Consider the following 20,025-nt stretch of genomic DNA (forward strand, 5'->3'; position numbering starts at 1 on the left):
TCTCTCTCCTATTATGCTTGCCATAAACTTGTGTGATGGAGTTTAAGTTGGCTGATGCATAGCTACTACTGTGCTAACACCTGATACTGACTATAGTTAACTGCCATTTCAAGACTTATTTGGAAGGTGCAAAACGTTAATAGAACCCAGAGTTTCAAAGTAGTTACATAGTAATAGATTCTATCACCGCAATAGTTTTCTATGCTAGAACACAGATTCCTGGTGCTTCCTACTCCGCCATGATCCTAGGATCCCTTGACTGCATCCATCTAATGTATACAGTTGAAGGAGTTAATTAGCATGGTTAAAAGTTTACATTTTAGAAAACATCTCTTCTTTATATGTGTAATAAGGATTATAATGCATTCCACTGTTGTTGTGTATTTTAAAAAAATAATAAAATCAATAAAAAAGAAACCATCTCATATATATAAGTATGTTTATAGAAAGACTGATAAAATTTAGTGCTTGTTAAGGGAAGTTGGAAAGTTTAAGTCATGCTTTTTGTATGATTATTTTGAATACTAAATTATGGAAACATTATATTTAAGGAAAAAATCCAAATTCTAGTGTGTTCTCATGCTACAAAGAGGAATGTTGAAGAGTATATTGAGCGATCTGTATTCTTGTTGTTGCTATTTTATAATTCCTATGCTATTTATGACCTTTTATTCTCTTTCTCAAAGTGAGTAATTGTATGTACCAATATCAGTTGTAGCATCAGTGCCAGAATTTTTTCTTACCTTTCCTATCTCTCCTTTCTTGCTTGCCTGAACTTTAGCTTATGAGATACCAGGACAAGGATATTGTTAATTTGTTTTCTTAACTTAAATCATCCTTCTCCTTTACTATCATTCTGTCATCCCATTTCTCCTTTTTTTCCTTCAATTTCCCAAATGCTTCTATTTCCTTATATAATAAGTTCTAGAATAGAAAAAGGATTGGTGTGGGAAATAATGTTGCAACCATATAATGTTAAAAAGTAGTGATGTAAGTCACCACAGGTGTGACTTTTATAGTCCTAGAGTTTTTTAACATCAGAAACAATGCTTAAGAGTTCTACTTTCTGTTAAGACAGAATAGCATGTGTTTATATTTTCTGCAAACAATGATAGTTTTTTTTACAGAACATAAAAATACGTATGAAAGCACAATGGAAAGACAGAAATTGAATATGTGATGTTTGGAAGAAGGAAGGAACAAAGTAGATTTTTTAGTTTTTTTTTTTTTTTGCTGTTTGCCTGAGGACAAGAACCAGTCAGTGTTGTGTATTATTGCTAAAGCTTGGGTAGAATTTACACAATGGGAACTGGGGTGTAGCTCAGTGATAGATGCATGAGTCCCTGGGTTTAATCTCCAGTACTGTTTAAAAAAAGAAAAGAAAGAAAGAAATCAGAGGACAAATTTAGGGAGGCAAGTTAGAGAGTATATAAAGTAGAATCTTATGAGGGTACCTCAAATTCTGCATGGAAATCCTAGTTTAAAAGTTAAAGAATTTGCTGTCCACCATAAGAGAGAAAGTTTGAGAATGAACATAGCCAAATAAATTGCTATTAAACAAAAACTAAATACTTTCAGAATAACATAATAAAGCCCAAAGTTTCTAAAAATATATTGTTCATAGTTTCCAGGATATACTCCACAATTAATAGACACACACACTCTTACATACATACAAAAACTGAAAAATGTGACCATACTTAAGTGAGTCAATTAATTGAGACTGGCCCTAACATAACTCCTGTGTTAGAATTAGCAGCTGTTGTAACTATTTAAGTATGTAATAGGCAATATGAATATCATGATTGAACAGAAAAGAAATGTCAGGTGAAATAAAACCTAAATAAAAAACCACAATGAAAATTCTATACTTAATATTAAAATTCTATAGTTTCTGGGATTACAGAAGATTTGGGAAAAGATAGAAGAATCAGCAAACTTGGTAGATTAGAAGAAATTATTTAATCTTGACAAGTGAAAAAGATTTCAAAAAATGAAGCTAGCTTCAGTGATTTGTAAGACAATAGAGCAAAAGGTCTAATATGTATTATTAGAGTCCTAGAAATACAACAGAGTGGAAATGGGGCAAAAAATTTTAGAGCAATAATGAGATAAAAAATTCTTTAAAGAAAAATGTGAATATACATATTCAAGAAATACAGTGAATTTCAAACAAGATAAATATGATAACTCTTAAACACATCATAGTGATGCTATTTAAAACAATAGACCAAAAAAAAAAAAAAAAACTTGAAAGCATGCTGATAAACTTAGGAATAACAAATAATAGCTGACTTCCTATCAGACATAATACAGCCCAGCAGGCTATAAGCACCTTTAAAGTGCTAGTAAAACAAAAGTCAATTCAGAATTCTCTAACAGAATAAAAGTTCTTTTCTTTTTTTTATTGATTTAAAAAAATAAATGACAGCAGAATACATTACAATTCTTATTACATGTATACAGCACAATTTTTCATATCTCTGGTTGTATGTAAAGTATGTTGACACCAATTTGTGTCTTCATATATGTACTATGGATAATGATGTCTCACATTCCACCATCCTTGCTAATCCCCTGCCTCCTCCCCTCCCCTCCCACCCGTCTGCCCTATCTAGAATTAATCTATTCCTCCCGTGCTCCCCCTCCCTACCCACTATGAGTCAGCCTCCTTATATCAGAGAAAACATTAGGCATTTGTTTTTTGGGGATTGGCTAACTTCACTTAGCATTATCTTTTCTAGCTCTATGCGAATGCCATGATTTTATTCTCTTTTATTGCTGAGTAAAATTCTATTGTGTATATATGTGACTTTTTTTAGAATCCATTCGTTCACTAAAGGCCATCTAGGTTGGCTCCACAGTTTAGCTATTGTGAATTTTGCTGTTATAAACATTGATGTGGCTCTGTCCCTGTAGTAAAATTCATCAAGAATGAAGGGTAAAATAAAGACATTTTTAGGTAAACAAAAATTAAACCATTTCATTGCAGCAGATCTGTAGGAATAAATTTTTTTTTAAGCTGAAGGAAAGTGATACAAGATGAAAACTGAGATCTTAGGAATGAAGACCACTGCACCTGGTAAATATGTCTTTCCCCCATCCTAATTAAAAATACATAAACCTGACCATTTAAAGCAAAACTTGTAACACTATGATATGGCATTTATGACACACATATATATGATATGACAGCTACAGTATATGGATGGAACTATGTGCTAAGTAGGTTCTTATTTTATATAAAGTAGGAAGATTAACTCTTATGTCCATTATGACATAGATCTATATTATAATTCCTAGAACAAACACTAGAAAGAAAGAAAAAAAAGAAGTATAGTCAAAAAAAAAAAAAAACAAGAGAAAAATCAAAATTGAATTTGAAAATATATTTAGAGCATCCAAAGTAAATTTCAAAGGGAGGAACATGGGAAATATAAAACAAGTGGTTTGAAAAAATGGCAAGATTATAAAACTAGGTTAGTCCTGTTAATTGTATTAATAAAGATAAATAAAGCATTTTATTTGAAGGTAGAGATTGAAAATTGGATAGAAAGCAAGACTTCCTGTATGCTGTCAAGCAGAGGTACATTTTCAATGTAATTACACAGATTGAAAGTAAATGTATGGAAAACTAAGTAGCATGTAAGTAGCATAAGAAATGTGAAGTATTTATATTTGTTCTTCATGACAGTATTATTGACAATAAAAATATTGCCATCAGTTTTTATTGGTGATAAAAGTTTTATTAGTGATAAAACTCATTAGGAATAAATATCAATCATCAATTTTTATGTACTTAATAAGATTTGCAGTCACAGGTGGAAATTTTGACACTGTGCTATAATTTATAGATGATCTAGAAAAAAAAAGATCTGAAAACATTTATCAACCCCCTTAACCTCATTGGAATTTGTAGAACTTCACGAACTAGACTATAATAAAGTGCACTTTCTGTTTAAGTGTGCACAATATGTTTACCAAGATAAATAATATATTGGGCCATAAAACATGTCTCAATACATTTCAAAATATTCTCAAACCACAATAAAATTTGAAGTAGAAATCAATGACCATAATATACTCAGGAAAAACCCAGGTACTTGGAAATTAAACAATACAATTCTCTCCTAGTTGATCTATACATTATAATGGTAGGACTCATTATCTTAGCAGGCTTTTTTTCTTTTGGCAGAAATGGACAAGCTAATTATAAAATTTATATAGAAATAGAAAGTATGTAGGTTATTCAAAGCAATATTGAAGAATTACAAAGGGAAGACAAATTACAAAAATAGAATTACAAAAACTTCTGTCTACTTGATTTTAAGATTTACTCTAATATTACAGTAATTAAGACTGTGATGCCTACATAAGGATATGCACAGAGTAAAGATGATTTTTTATGTAAATTTTTCATTTATATATGACAGCAGAATGCATTACAATTCTTATTACACATATAGAGCACAATTTTTCATATTTCTGGTTGTATCCACAGTATATTCACACCAATTCATGTCTTTTAACCTGTACTTTGGGTAATAATGATCATCACATTACACCATCATTAATAATCCCATGCCCCCTCCCCTTCCCCTCCAACCCCTCTGCCCTATCTAGAGTTTGCCTATTCCTCCCATGCTCCCACTCCCTATCCCACTATGAATCAGCCTCTTTATATTAAAGAAAACATTTGCATTTGTTTTTTTGGGATTGGCTAACTTCACTTAGCATTATCTTCTCTAGCTCCATCCATTTACCTACAAATGCCATGATTTTATTCTCTTTTATTACTGAGTAATATTCCATTGTGTATATATGCCACATTATTTAAGTCCACTCATCTATTGAAGGGCATCTAGGTTGGTTCCACAGTTTAAGTATTGTGAATTGTGGTGCTGTAAACATTGATGTGGCTGTGTCCCTGTAGTATGCTGTGTTTAAGTCCTTTGGGTATAGACCGAGGAGAGGGATAGCTGGGTCAAAGAGTGGTTCCATTCCCAATTTTCAAAGAAATCTCCATACTGCTTTCCATATTGGCTACACCAATTTGCAGTCCCACAAGCAGTGTATGAATATACCTTTTTCCCCACATCCTCATCAACACTTATTGTTGTTTGTATGCATAATAGCTGCCATTCTGACTGGAGTGAGATGAAATCTTAGAGTGGTTTTGATCTGCATTTCTCTAATTGCTAAAGATGATGAACATTTTTTTCATGTATTTGATTGATTGATTGTATATTATCTTTTGAGAAGTGTCTCTTCAGGTCATTGGCCCACTTATTGATTGGGTTATTTGTTTTTTTGATGTTTGGCTTTTTGAGTTCTTTATATTCCCTAGTGATTAGTGCTCTATCTGATGTGTGAGGGGTAAAGATTTGCTTCCAAGATGTAGGCGCTCTATTCACCTCACAGATTGTTTCTTTTGCTGAGAAGAAGCTTTTTAGTTTGAGTCCATCCCACTTATTGATTCTTGATTTTAGTTCTATGCTATAGGAGTCTTATTAAGGAAGTTGGGGCCTAATCCCACATGATGGAGATTAGGGCCTGATTTTTCTTCTACTAGACACAGGGTCTCTGGTTGTATTCCTAGGTCCTTGATCCATTTTGAGTTGAGTTTTGTGCATGGTGAGAGACAGAGGTTTAATTTCATTTTGTTGCATTTGGATTTCCAGTTTTCCCAGCACCATTTGTTGAAGAGGCTGTCTTTTCTCCAATGCATGTTCTTGGCACCTTTATCTAATATAAGATGATTGCAATTTTGTGGGTTAATCTCTGTGTCCTCTATTCTGTACCATTAGTCTACCAGTCTGTTTTGGTACCAGTGCCATGCTGTTTTTGTTACTATTGCTCTGTAGTATAGTTTAATGTCTGGTATAGTGATGCCACCTACTTCACTCTTTCTGCTAAGGATTGCTTTAGCTATTCTGTGTCTCTTATTTTTGCAGATGAATTTCATGATTGCTTTTCCTATTTCTATGAGGAATGCCATTGGGATTTTGATCAGAATTGCATTAAATCTGTATAGTACTTTTGGTAGTATGGTCATTTTGATAATATTAATTCTGCCTATCCAAGAGCAAAGTATGTCTTTCCATCTAAGGTCTTCTTTGATTTCTTTCTTTAGGGTTCTGTAATTTTTATTTTATGGATCTTTCACCTCTTTTTTTTAAGTTGATTCCCAAGTATTTTATTTTATTTGAGGCTATTATAAATGGAGTAGTTTTCCTGGTTTCCCTCTCAGAGGATTTGTCACTGATATACAGAAATGCCTTTGATTTATAGGTGTTGATTTTATATCCTGCTACTTGCTGAGTTCATTTACTAGTTCTAGGAGTTTTCTGGTAGAACTTTTAGGGTCTTCCAGGTATAGAATGATATCATCAGCAGATAGTGCCAGTTTGAGTTCTTCTTTTCCTATGTGTATTCCTTTAATTTGTTTCGTCTAATTGCTCTGGCCAGTGTTTCAAGAACTATGTTAAATAGAAGTGGTGAAAGAGGGCATTGCTGACTTATTCCAGTTTTTAGAGGGAATGCCTTCAATTTTTCTCCATTTAGAATGATGTTGGCTTGAGGCTTTGCATAGGTAGCATTTATGATGTTGAGATACGTTCCTGTTATCCCAAGTTTTTCTAGTGTTTTGAACATGAAGGGGTGCTGTATTTTGTCAAATGCTTTTTCTGCGTCTATTGAGATGATCATATGATTCTTATCTTTAAGTCTATTGATGTGATGCATTACATTTATTGATTTCCATATGTTGAACCAACCTTGCATCCCTGGGATAAATCCCACTTGATCATGGTGCACTATCTTTTTGATATATTTTTGTATTTGATTTGCCAGAATTTTATTGAGAAGTTTTGCATCTATATTCATTAGAGATACTGGTCCAAAGTTTTTTTTTTTATTGATGTGTCTTTGCCTGGTTTTGGAATCAGAGTGATATTGGCCTCATAGAATGAGTTTGGAAGTGCTGCCTCTTTTTCTATTCCCTGAAATAAATTGGAAAGTATTGGTATTAGTTCTTCTTTAAAGGTCTTGTAGAACTCTGCTGTGTATCCATCCAGTCCTGGGCTTTTCTTGGTTGGTAGACTTTTGATGACATCTGCTATTTCAGCACTTAAAACTGATCTGTTTAAATTGTGTATATCATCCTGATTCAATTTGGGCAAATTATATGATTCTAGAAAATTGTCGATGCCTTCGATATTTTGCATTTTATTGGAGTACAGGTTTTCAAAATAATTTCTGATTATCTTTTGTATTTCTGAAGTGTCTGTTGTAATATTTCCTTTTTCATCACATATGTTAGTGATTTGAGTTTTCTCTCTCCTTCTCTTCATTAGCATGGCTAAGGGTCTGTCTATATTGTTTAAGATGATTTTTTTTTTTTTAATGAGGAAAGTTATCCAGTGGGAGTAAAGAAAAGCTTTAATATTGCTGGAATAACTAGATATCTATGTGTGTAAAAGTTCACCTTTACCCTTGTGCATTACACTGTACACTGAAGATAAATCAAGATGGATCATAAATCTGAATGTAAAAACTGAATACAAAACTTCTAGAAAAACAAAGCAGGGAATAGATAGAGTATTCTTTGAGAGGATATAGAAAGTAGCAGCTGTTATGTGTACATGTGCACGCACACACACAAAGCAATGCTGCAAGTTAAACTTTATCACAATAAAAATTTTCTGCTTATCAAAAGACACCAGTAATGATGGAGATAATAATAGCAAAACATATCTGTAAAGGACTTATATCAAAACTATGTAAGAAATCTTTAGAACCAAACTAATAAAAAGACAACTCAATTGGAGAGAAATTACAACATATACTTGATAAATGATGTTATGTGAATGATCAGTGAGCACATGAAAACATTATCAACATCATTAGTAATTAAGTAAAACTGCAATGAAATACTGCTGCATACCCACTTAAAGACTAACAAATACCATATGTGGAACAAAATTATGACTTTTTATACTCTACTAGATGATTTATTAATTTTATTCCTATTAATTTTTTCTTGGATCATTTCCCCATGAGAAAATGAAAAGGTGAAGTGTTCATAGTAGGCAAAAACTGGAAGTGAATCATATGTCCATCAGTCAGAGAAAAAGGCATCGGGTTAGTTGTAAATGGAATATAGCTTAGCAACAAAAAGGAATGAAATCTTGATATATCAACAACATGAATTTCAGAAAGCTGCTGGGTGAAAGAAGCATTTCTCAAAACAATATATTCTATCTTATTCCATTAACATCAAGTTCTGTAATAGGCAAAATCAATCTGTGCTGAGAAAAAATAGTGTTGCCTCTTCGGGTAGGGTGAGGATTGAGTGGGAAGAGTCTTGGGGGAACTTGTTGGGGTCATAGGAAAATTTTATTTGTGGTAAATGGTATAAACATTTGTTAAAACTTATCAAGTGGCGTGCTTGAGATTTTTGTCTCTTACTGTATGTAAAATTTACCCAAAGAGTTAAATTCATGTAAATATGCTATTAGTCAGCTTTCCACCACTATAACAAATACCTGAAGTGGGAGGGAATTGACTTTTAAGGAAGAAAGGGTTATCTTGACTCATGGTTTCAGAGGTTTCAGTCTATGATCACCTGGCCCTGTTGCTTTTGGTTTATAAAGGCACAGTATATTAGGGCAGAAGGATATGATAGAGGAGGCCTGTACAACTGATGACAGTTGGGAAGCAGAGAGAGAAGTACAAGGGTCCTAATATCTTCTTCAAGGGTATGCCCCCAATCACCTGATTTGTTTTCCATAGGCCTCACCTCCTAAATGTTTCACCACCTCACAAGAGTGTCAGTGGCTGGGGACCAAGCCTTCAAGACATGGGCCTTGCCTTTGGGGGACATTTAACATCCAGGTTATAACATGCTCATTGAATTGTTGCTGTTGCTATCTATGCTAAAGTATTATGGGTTAAAGTGTATTGATATTTACAGTTTTGAAATGCATCAAAAAGTATGCTGGACTAATGGATAGAGGGATGTGATAAAATAATCATAGCTAAATATTAACTGTTGTAAAGTCTAAGTGTTATATATATTGGTGTTTACTGTCTTTAAAAAGTTTGTTTTAAATTTGCATAAAATGAAGGGAAAATAAAATTTCAAAAATCTCAGGGAACATAGAACTGTGTTTTCATGTCCATGTAGGTAGTAATCATAGAAGTCTTTGGTCTTAAGAGTCTAAAGTGCCTTTGTATATATGCAGTGTCTCTGTTTGCCACTATCTGAGTTTATTTCTTTTTGTTTTAAAACAATGCAATTGATATCAGAAGATTTTCTGACAGTTTTAGCCCAGATATGGGATGTATAATGCTCTAGTTTTTACTCTCTGGGAGACAGAGAGTAAAAACTAGTCCTGGGCGCTGGGCACTGGGCACTGTTGTGCATACCAACCTGAGGCTCTCTGCTGTACTTCTTACTCAGTTCTTGACCTTGGACAGGGTATTTAGCTTTTCTTGAACTCAGTTGGCTTGTCTGTTAAATAATTTTAATAATATATTCCTCACAAGTTGCTGTGAAAATTGGTGAATCATGGCAGAGAACACACCTAACACAAAGATTTCAATTTGTGCTAATTTCCTTTTAGTTTACAAATGGACATTCTTTGGCTTAAAATAGATTCAGAAGCAGAATTAATCTATTACTTCCTCAGAACTCTTTTTGTTATCATTGTTCTAATTAGTTATACATGACAGTAGAATATATTTTGACATAGCATACATAAAATGGAGTATAACTTATCATTCTTCTGGTTGTACATGATGTAGAATCACACCAGTCGTGTAGTCATATATGCACATAGGGTAATAATGTCCCATTCGTGATAATTTACTATCCTTTCTATCCCCATACCCTCTCCCCTCCCTTCAACCTAGTCCAAAGTACATCTATTCTTCCTTAGCCCCACCTCTTTTATTGTGAATTAGCATCCCCCATGTCAGAGAAAATATTCAGTCCTTGGTTTTTTGGGATTGCCTATTTCACTTAGAATAATATTCTTCAGTTCCATTCATTTGCCGGCAAATCCCATAATTTCATTCTTCTTTAAGACCCTCAGAGCTCTTTTAATGTAAGTGATTATAGAATCCACAGATACCTGACTGAAGTACTTAATACTATATTTTTGGTCTCCAAGACTCCATTGCCTCTTGATTGGAAATTAATACTTAAACATATATTGGAAATAACATTGTAACTTTTGTTTTATTGATCTTAGTATTATAACCCTTACAATGCCTAAAAGTTATGATTAAACTGGGCTGTCTTGGCTTTAGCAGAAAAATATATTTTTCTCTATAGACATCATTGTATATATCCACATAAAAGTATATTATAGAGTATATTATTAATTTATTAAATGAAGCTTTTTATAGACCTTATCATTTAATACACATGATTCTAAAACATTTTAAACGTTATCCTTATTCAGTGCCTTGTCTGAAATCACATGACTAGAAAGAGGGAATTAGTCTTCTGGCCGCTTCTTGACTCTAACAAGATTATCTTTGCTATTTGCTGGACATTCTTTTCAGCTTCCATTTTCTTGTGCGTACATGTTATCATTCTCTACTTGCTTTTTCTCTACATATACAACTATTTTAGATGGCTCCAAATTTAAACAAACAGGTTCTTTAACCTTTTTTTTTCCCCCTTAGGTACCAGGGGTTGAACTCAGGGGCATTCAACCACTGAACCACATCTCCAGCCCTATTTTGTATTTTATTTAGAGACAGGGTCTCACTGAGTTGCTTTGTGCCTTGCTTTTGCCAAGGCTGGTTTGAACTCACAATCTTCCTGTCTCAGCCTCCTGAGCCACTGGGATTACAGGCATTCACCACCACACCCAGCTTCTTTTAACCTTTCTTTTCCCATATTTAAGACAAATTGGTCATCGGTGCTGTGAAGTCAAGTTTTCTTCTATTCTTCCATTTTTATTTAAACATCAAAAACTGTAATAGGGCTGGGGCTGTAACTCAGTGGTGGAGTGCTTGCCTTGCAAGTATGAGGCACTGGGTTTGATCCTCAGCACCACATGAAAATAAATATATATAAAAAAATATGATGTTTCATCTTTCATTAACCACAAATTAAGGACTAACGTCTATATCACTAATGATCTTTCTGGTTGTGTGGATCCTTTGGTAATTGTTATGTATTTATCATTTATTTATGCAGTGCTGGGGATTAAAGCCAGATTATTTGCATGCTAAGGCAAGTGCTCTACTTTTAAACTATACCCCACTCCCCTTTTTATAATTTTTTCTTTTTTGCAGTGGTAGGGATTGAACATAGGATCTTCCAGGTGAACTGTTTACCACCGAGTCACACCTCCAGCTCTGGCTGTTAATCATACTAAAATTTATAAATGAGAAAACTTCCTTTTAAGAAGCTTTTATAGCCAGTTTGCTAATGGGAGAGGAAGAAGTCTAAGTTGATTATAATTCATTTAATTAGAATCTTTGATACAAAATAGTTCTTGTATTCATTTGCTAGGGTTGCTGTGACAAAATACCACAGACAAGATGGCTTAAACAACAGAAGTTTATTTTCTCACAGTCCTAGATGCTGGAAGTCCAAGATGAAGGTACTGGTAGAGTTGGTTTCTCTTGAGGCCTCTCTTCTTGGCTTGCAAATGGCTGTCTTCTTGTTGTGTCCTCACATGGCATTTTCTCTGTGCCTATGCATTCTTGGCATCCCTTTCACTTATTATCATCAGGACAGCAATCAGATTAGGGTCTGCCCTCATGGCCTCAATTTAATCACTTATTTAAAGATTTAATCTCCAAATATGGTTGTATTTGAGGACATAAGACTTCACACAGGAATTTTGGGAGGACATAATTCATCCCGTAACAGAACTATAAAGAGAAATTTTAAAATTAAGTTGAAGAACTTATTTATTGAAGAAGAAAATGAGTTTGCTTTTAGTGTCTTAAATTGGGGATATACAATAAATAGTTGATTTGTCACATGAATTTGGAAGAGAACACAGGATTGGATGCTGATTTGGAGACCATTTGCTTAGAGTTATCATGTTAAAATTAAAGCAATACATGTAATTAATTTTTCTCTTACCCTGCATCTATATTTCTGGAGCAAGAAGAAAAAAGAATAATAGGATAAATAACTGTGAAAATTCATAGAAAGTATGAAGAAAGGAGCCCACAAAAGAAATTTGGAAAATTAAGTTTTGTCTCTCATGGACTATTTTTAGTAGTTTGATTGGTTCTTTTTCCTTTTGTAAAAGCAAGCAACTTTAAAAACACTAATTGAAATGAATATGTTTTTCTGATGACAAAAACTTTGGAATGGATTTACCTAAAACAGGCTGTGATCCAACCAACTTTTTGACTTTCAAAGCTATAGAGAGATCTTACGGTGCTCCAGAAAATCTGTCCTTTTTCCCCTTTCCTGGCTGCTGTAGCTACAACAGCTGTGAGGCATCTGAAGCTAGTGCTTTTCCTTAAGAATGGAGGACTTTTCCATATTTTGGTCCCCTGACATCCTCATGTTGAAACATTGCCACCTCTTTCTGTTTTGTTTTGTTTTTAAACAAGGAGAAAGAAGAAAAGAAAAAAAAAAAAAAAACCCACCTCTGCAACACCTAGGTTGGTCCACTTTTCTTAGTCTTCAGTACTATTGCAGGGGTTATTCAAGGAGAAGAAAGAAAGATTGGTAGTAAGATAACGGTCAAACAATTTTTATATCCTTTTTTTGGAGCATCTATCTTTTTACAGAAGAATCAGATTTTATTCACACAATTTCTTTTATATAGTAGCAGAAAGTACAGCTGTTTGCTTTTCAAATAATTTACTTTCAACATATAGTTCCTTAAAACCATCTGATTTGTCACCAGATATCTCAGTTTACTTTTGGGGGGGGCAGGGATTGAACTCAAAGGTACTGAACCACTGAGCCACATCCCCAGCCCTATTATATATTTTATTTAGAGACAGGGTCTCATTGAGTTACTTAGTACCTTGCTTTTGCTGAGGCTGGCTTTGAACTCACAGTCCTCCTGCCTCAGCTTCCCGAGCAACTGGGATTACAGGCATGCACCACTGGTCCTAGCTCTCAGTGTACTTTTTAAAAATTTTATTTTGTTGACATGAAATCACTTAGCACAAAATTAACTTTTTAAAGTGAATAATTCAGTGGCACTTAATATGTCACAGTATTTAACAACTGAAACTTCTGTCTCATTCTAAAATATTTTCATCTCCTTAAAAGGAAATGCTGTTCTATTTAGCATCTAATCAATCATAACCCCTTCCACTCTGCTCATTCTAGACCCTAACAACACCAGTATGTTTCCATGGATTTTATCTGTTCTGTATATTTCACATAACTAGAAATCATTCAGTGTGTTATCCATTGTGAATGTTTTGATTCTTCAAGTTTTTGAGGTTTATATACATTGGAATATGTATCAGTACTTCATTTATTTCCGTGGCCAAATGATATTCCATTGTATTGTATATCACAGATTGTTTATGCATTCATCTATTGATTATTATTTGAGTTATTTTCACTCTTTTGCTATTGTGAACAGTGCTGTTATGAACATTGGCATATATATATATATATATATATATATATATATATATATATATATATATATGCATGCTTGAGTACTTGTTTTCAATTCTGTTTGGCATATACCAAGGGTTTCAGTTTCCCCACATCCCCAACATTTACCTCTGCCATCTTTTTTTTCTCAATAACTATACTAGGGAGTATGGCAGATATCTCAGTCAGTATGGTTTTAGTTTGCAATTCCCAAGTGGCTAATCATGATGAGCATCTTTTCATGTGGTTACTGATTGGCTATCTGAGTGTTTTCTTTGGAGAAAGGTCTATTCAAGTCCTTTGCCAAGTTTTTATTGGGTTGTTGTCTTTTTTTTGTTCAGTTGTAAGAGAGTTACATATATATATATGCTGGATACTAAATTCTTGCCAAATAGTAATTGGCAAATGTTTTCTTAAATATAGTAGTTACCTCTTCACTTTCTTGATAATGTTCTTGAACGAACAAGTTTCTAAAGTTTTGAGAATTTACAGTTTATTTTTTCTTCTTTTGCTTATGCTTTTCCTGTTGTATCTAAGAATCAGTTGCTAAATCTATAGTAATGGGAATTTCTATTTATGTTTTCATTTTAGAGTTTTCTACTTCTAGCTTTTATATTTAGGCCATTGGTCCATTTTGAGTTAATTTATGTATATGATAGGCAGTTTGGTCCAACTTCATTTTTTTGCATGTGAAATCCATTTGTTCCAGCACCATTGTTGAAAAGACTGTTCTTTCCCCACTGAAAAAGTCTTGAAAATTAATTGGCCATAGATGTACTGCTTTATTTGTAGATTCTTTATTTTGGGGTCTGTGGTATGCCAATATCATACTGTTCTGATTGCTATACATGTGTAGTAAGTTCTGAAATGAGGAGTCCTCCAAGTTTGCTCTTCTTTTCAATATTGTTTTGACTATTCAGGGTCCCTCATAATTTTGTATAAATTTAAGGACTGCATTTTCTAGTTCTACAAAAAAAAAAAAAAAAACTTGGCATTTTTAGGATTTACATTGAATTTGTAGATTATGTTGAGTAATAGGGCCATCTTAACATATTTCTTCCAATTCATGAATATGGAGCTCAGCGTTTATTTAGGTCTATTTATTTATTTAAAAATTTCAACAGTTTTTTAAAATAGTTTTCAGGAATAAGTCTTTTATTTTGTTTGCTAAATTTATTTCTATTTTATTATTATTGTTATCATTGTTATTAGTTTTGAAAGGGCTGACAATTGAACTCAGGGCCTCACACATGCTAGGCAAGTGCTTTTACCACTGAGCCACATCCCCAGCCCCTATTTTATTATTTTTAATTCTGTAAATCAGTTGTTTTCTTACTTTCATTTTTGGGTGATTCACTACTAGTGTATAGAAATGTAACTGATTTTTATATGCTATATTTTGGAACCTTGCTAAATTGGATTGTTAGTTTTAGTAGTTTTTCTCTCCCAGTTCTAAGGATCAAACCCAGACCCTTCAACATAATAGGCATGTGGGGGTGATTTAGGGTTTATCATACATATGGTCACATCATATATAAATAGATATAGTTTTACTTATTCCTTTACAATCTGTTTGCCATTTATTTCATTTTCTTTCCTAAATGCTTTGGCTGTAACTTCCAGTACAACATTTAATAGAAATACCAAAAGTTGGGATCCTTATGTTTCCCCCATTGTTAGGGAAAACTTTCCAGTTTTTCTCTGTTGAATATAACCTTTGGGTTTTTCATAAATGTCATATATCTGATGGAGAATTTTTTTTTCCTATTCCCAGATTGTCAAGTATTTTTAATCATAAAATGTGGTGGATTTGGGGGCCTACTTTTTCTTCTATTAGGCGCAAGGTCTCTGTCCTTGATCTACTTTGAATTGAGTTTTGTGCATGGTGAGAGATAGAGGTTTAATTTCATTTTGATACATGTGGATTTCCAGTTTTCTCAGCACCATTTGTTAAAGAAGCTCTATTTTCTCCAATATATTTTTTTGTTGCCTTTGTCTGATAGGAATAACTGAAATTATGTGGGTTTATCTCTATGTCCTCTATTCTGTACCATTGGACTATAGGTCTATTTTGGTGCCAATACCATGCTGTTTTTGTTATTGTTGCTCTGTAGTATAGTATAGTTTAAAGTCTGGAATAGTAATGCCACAAGCTTAACTCTTTTTTTTTTTTTTTTTTGAAAAGAACATAAAACTTTATTAAGAACATCTTATACTGTAATCAGATACAGCCAAAGAAAAGGGGTAAAGAAACAGGGAGAGTTCATCTTCCCATGTGCTACTGCCACCTCAGAACAGACTCATGTGGATGGCTGGAATTATAGTTGGCAACAAATGCTCTGTATAAATAAACTCATCAAGTAACACAATGTTCCCTTTCTATACAGAGAAGAACTGGGTTTACACTTTAAAAAGCTTTGATATAGTGCAACAGCTATGAAACAAGACTACATCTTTAGGAGCTATTTCTTAATAGAATACAAAGCAGTTTAGTAACTTTATGTTATTTCATATTATGTAAATTTTTAGAATGGAAAATTCAGAAAGGACCTTCTATCTTTCCCTAAAATAAGTTAATTTGTACTTTTGAGGTGTTTTTTTTTTCTTTCTCTCTAAAGAGTTCTCAGAACCAGTTCAGTAACTATACTGCAAAAGATGAGTTGCTCATCTACAGTGACAACTGACAACCTAAGTTTGTTCTTTTAATTTTGCAAATCAAGATGACTGGGTCACCCCAGCTTTTGCTGATTCTGAAGGATTTCTTATAGAAAAACCCTGATTCGGAGTGCATGTGAAAGAGGTACCAAAAAAGTTGCATTTGGAATGGTTTTCCTTAAGGGAGGGTGGCTGTTGAGCACAACTGACTTTCTCAGACTCCAGGTTCTCCCCTATGGACTTTTACTTACTGTGATGGAAGGAGCAGAGGGAGTGCCAGGGAATCTGTTCAGACTGCCACTCCAGCAACTCTCTGCACTGTTTGTGGAGAAAAGAGTGATGGTATCCGTTCAAACCACAGTACCCCTACTGCAAGTATGGTGACATGCTTTTCTCTTGAGGGGCCAGGCCAAACTGCACTCAGATGCATGATTTGCCTCAGGTACACAGTGAAGAAAATGCTCATGATTTAGAATTTGGTATTACAGTATCCTACCTAACCCCATTTCTTGAAAAAATTTAGCCTTCTTTTTAGGAAGGAAGACTATTCACTGCTAAGGCTTACCATGTTAACTATCATAAGGCGGAAAACATGACTAAAGCAGACTATTGTATGTGTTCAGTTAGTGGACTAACCAACAACTGAGGTTTGTGGAGGACTGGTCNCTTTCCGCAGCTCCCGCTCCCACACGGTGACCATGGGCCGCAAGTGCTTGTGGTGGTGGATGAGCCACAGGGACAAGGTCTGCACGCTCTGCTGCGAGTTGCTCAACTCCGACAGCTTCTTCTCCAGCGCCTCCTCAGAGAAGGCGGACATCCCTCCAAAACCGCACATCCCTCCAAAACCGCGTTCACGCCGTCCCAGGCGGTGGGGCCAAGGGGAGGAGAGTTTCGCCACGCTCATCGCGGCCTTGCCCCCTCACCCCACCCTTCCCCACGCCCTCACCACCGCCTCCGCTACATCCAAGTCTCTCTGCAAACCAGCAAGATCCAAGCTTAACTCTTGCTAAAGATTGCTTTGGCTATTCTGGGTCTTTTATTTTTCCAGATAAATTTCATGATTTTTTTTTTTTTATTTCTATGAGGAATGTCATTGGGTTTTTGATTGGAATTGCGTTAAATCTATACAGTGCTTTTGGTAGTATGGTCATTTTGACAATATTAATTCTGCTTATCCAAGAACAATGTAGATCTTTCCATCTTCTGAGGTCTTCTTTAATTTCTTTGTTTGGCGTTCTGTAGTTTTCATTGTAGAGGTCTTTTATCTCTTTCATTTAGTTGATTCCCAAGGGTTTTTTGTTTGTTTGTTTGTTTTTGTTTTTGTTTTTGTTTTTGTTTTTTGAGGCTATTGTAAATGGGTGGTTTTCCTAGTTTCTCTTTCTGAGGAGTTTTCACTGAAGCACAGAAATGCCTTTGATTTATGGGCATTAATTTTATATCCTGCTACTTTGCTGAATTCATTTATTCTAGAAGTTTTCTGGTGGAATTTATTTTCTGGGTCATCTAGGTATAGAATCATATTGTCATGTCAGATTAAACCCCAGCTTCTTTAATAAGAAGCTCAAGAATTAAAACCAAGAATCAATAAATGTGGTTTATGGATTCGAACTAAAAAGCTTCTTCTGAGAAAAGAAACAGTGAGGTGAATAGAGAACCTACAGAATGGGAGCAAATAAAATGAGATTTTATCTCATTCCAATCAGAATGGCAGCTATCAAGAATACAAACAACAATGAATGTTGGTGAGGATGTGGGGAAGAAGGCACACTCATACCTTGCTGGTGGAACTGCAAATTGGTGCAGCCAATCTGGAAAGCAATATGGAGATTCCTTGGAAAACTGGGAATGGAACCACCTTTTGTCCCAGCTCCTCAATGTATAACTAAAGGACTTAAAAACAGCATACTACAGGGACACAGCCACATCAATGTTTATAGCAGCACAACTCACAATAGCTAAATTGTGGAACCAACCCAGATGCCCTTCAGCAGATGAATGGATACGGAAAATTTGGTATATATACACAATGGAACATTACTCAGAGAGAATAAAATCATGGCATTTGCAGGTACATGGATGGAGTTGGAGAATATGATGCTAAGTGAAGTAATTCAATTCCAAAAAACCAAAGGCAGAATGTTTTCTTTGATATGAGGATGCTGACTCACAATGGTGATGGTGGGGGCATGGAAGGAATGGAGGAACTTTAGATAGGGCAAAGGGGAGGGAAAGGGAGAGGGAATAGGAATAGGAAAAATGTTGGAGTGAGTTAGACATCATTACCCTAAGTTCATGTGTGAAGACACAAATGTTGTGAAAATACTTGGTGTACAACCAATGACTTGAATATTTGTGCCCTATATGTGTAATATGAAGTGAATTGCATTCTGCCCTCACATATAACAAATAGAATAAATAAATAATTTAAAATTAAAATAAAAAAAATATGGATTTTATAAATGCTTTTCCCACATCAATTGGGAAAGTCATATCCTTTTTCTCCTTCATTCTGTTGATATGGTATATTAGATTGATTGATTGATTTTTTCATATGTTGAGACATCCTTTGATTGCTAGGATACACCTCATTTGATTATGGTATATATAATTTCATTATGTTACTGGATTCAGTTTTCTGGTATTTTATGGGGGATTTTTAAAATCTGTACTCATATGGCATATTAATCTGTAGTTTTCTTGTGATGCCATTATGGCCTTGTTATTAGGGTAATGCTGGTTTTACAGAATGAGCTAGGAAGTATTTTCTCTCTTTTATTTTTAAAAGAGTTTCAGAAAGATTGGCGTTAATTCTCTAAATGTTTAGTAAAAATAACCAGTAAAACCATTTGGTTCTGTGATTTGCTTTGTTAGGAGACATTTGACTCCCAGTTAAATCCCTCTACTTACAGTGCTATTTATATTTTCTATTTCTTTTTGAGTCAGTTTTTGTCATTTGTATGTTTCTAAAAATGTATTCATCTCATCTAGGTTATTTAATTTGTTGGCATACAGTTGTTTATAATGTTTTCTTATAACTCATTTTATTTCTGTAAGAATTATAATAATTTTCATTAATGATTTATATATATTTTTTCTTTGTTATTCTAGCAAAAGGTTTGTTAATTTTGTTGATATTTTCAAAGAATCAACTTTTGGTTTATTTGAGTTTCTCTCATTTTCTTTTCTTTTTTATTTGTCTCTGATCTAATCTTGATTATTATTCCTCTTCTGCTAACCTTGTGCTTATTTTATTCTTGTTATAATTCAGTAAGATATAAAGTAAGATTATGATTTGAAATCTTTATGCTTTTTTTCCCATAGAGACATTACAGCACCAGATTTCCCTTTGAGCACAGTTTTTGATGAATCTCACAAGCCTTATTGTCTTTTTTTATTTTTATTTGTTTCAAAGTATTTTTAAACATTTTCATTGACCGATTTCTACATATTTGTGAATTTTCAGTTTTCCGTCTCTTACTGATTTCTTACTTAATTCCATTAGGTTCTATGAAGATAGTTTGTATGATTTCAGTCTTTTTAAAAGTATAGAGCCTTGTTTTGTGGCCTAACGTATTGTGTTATTCCAAGAACAAGGTGTTGGCCTAGTTGGGCTGCCTTTGAAGACTCCATTTCAGGCCTTTCTTCAACCTTGGTAGTTCCTAGACTTGTGGCAGCAAAACTCTATTAGTGTTCACATATATTTTCCCTGTTTATCTCCAAATTTCTCACTTAAAAAAATAATAACACTAGTCTTCCTGGGT

The 20,025-nt window shown here is 34.0% G+C and overlaps 1 protein-coding gene and 1 long non-coding RNA gene across 7 annotated transcripts in view; one reads left to right on the forward strand and one right to left on the reverse strand.

Annotated features, from left to right (window-relative positions):
• Spidr (scaffold protein involved in DNA repair) overlaps window positions 1-20,025 on the forward strand; it is a 394,388-nt gene that overhangs the window by 44,750 nt on the left and 329,613 nt on the right. The window lies entirely within an intron of this gene.
• LOC125610540 lies at window positions 5,869-17,520 on the reverse strand. Its single transcript, XR_007340525.1, has 3 exons — window positions 17,266-17,520; window positions 12,659-12,662; window positions 5,869-5,903 (listed from the first exon to the last, which is right to left on the reverse strand). It is a non-coding gene; the product is annotated as an uncharacterized LOC125610540 (long non-coding RNA).

This window comes from Marmota marmota, unplaced genomic scaffold, assembly GCF_001458135.2.
Source record: "Marmota marmota marmota unplaced genomic scaffold, marMar, whole genome shotgun sequence".
Lineage (NCBI taxonomy): Eukaryota > Metazoa > Chordata > Mammalia > Rodentia > Sciuridae > Marmota > Marmota marmota.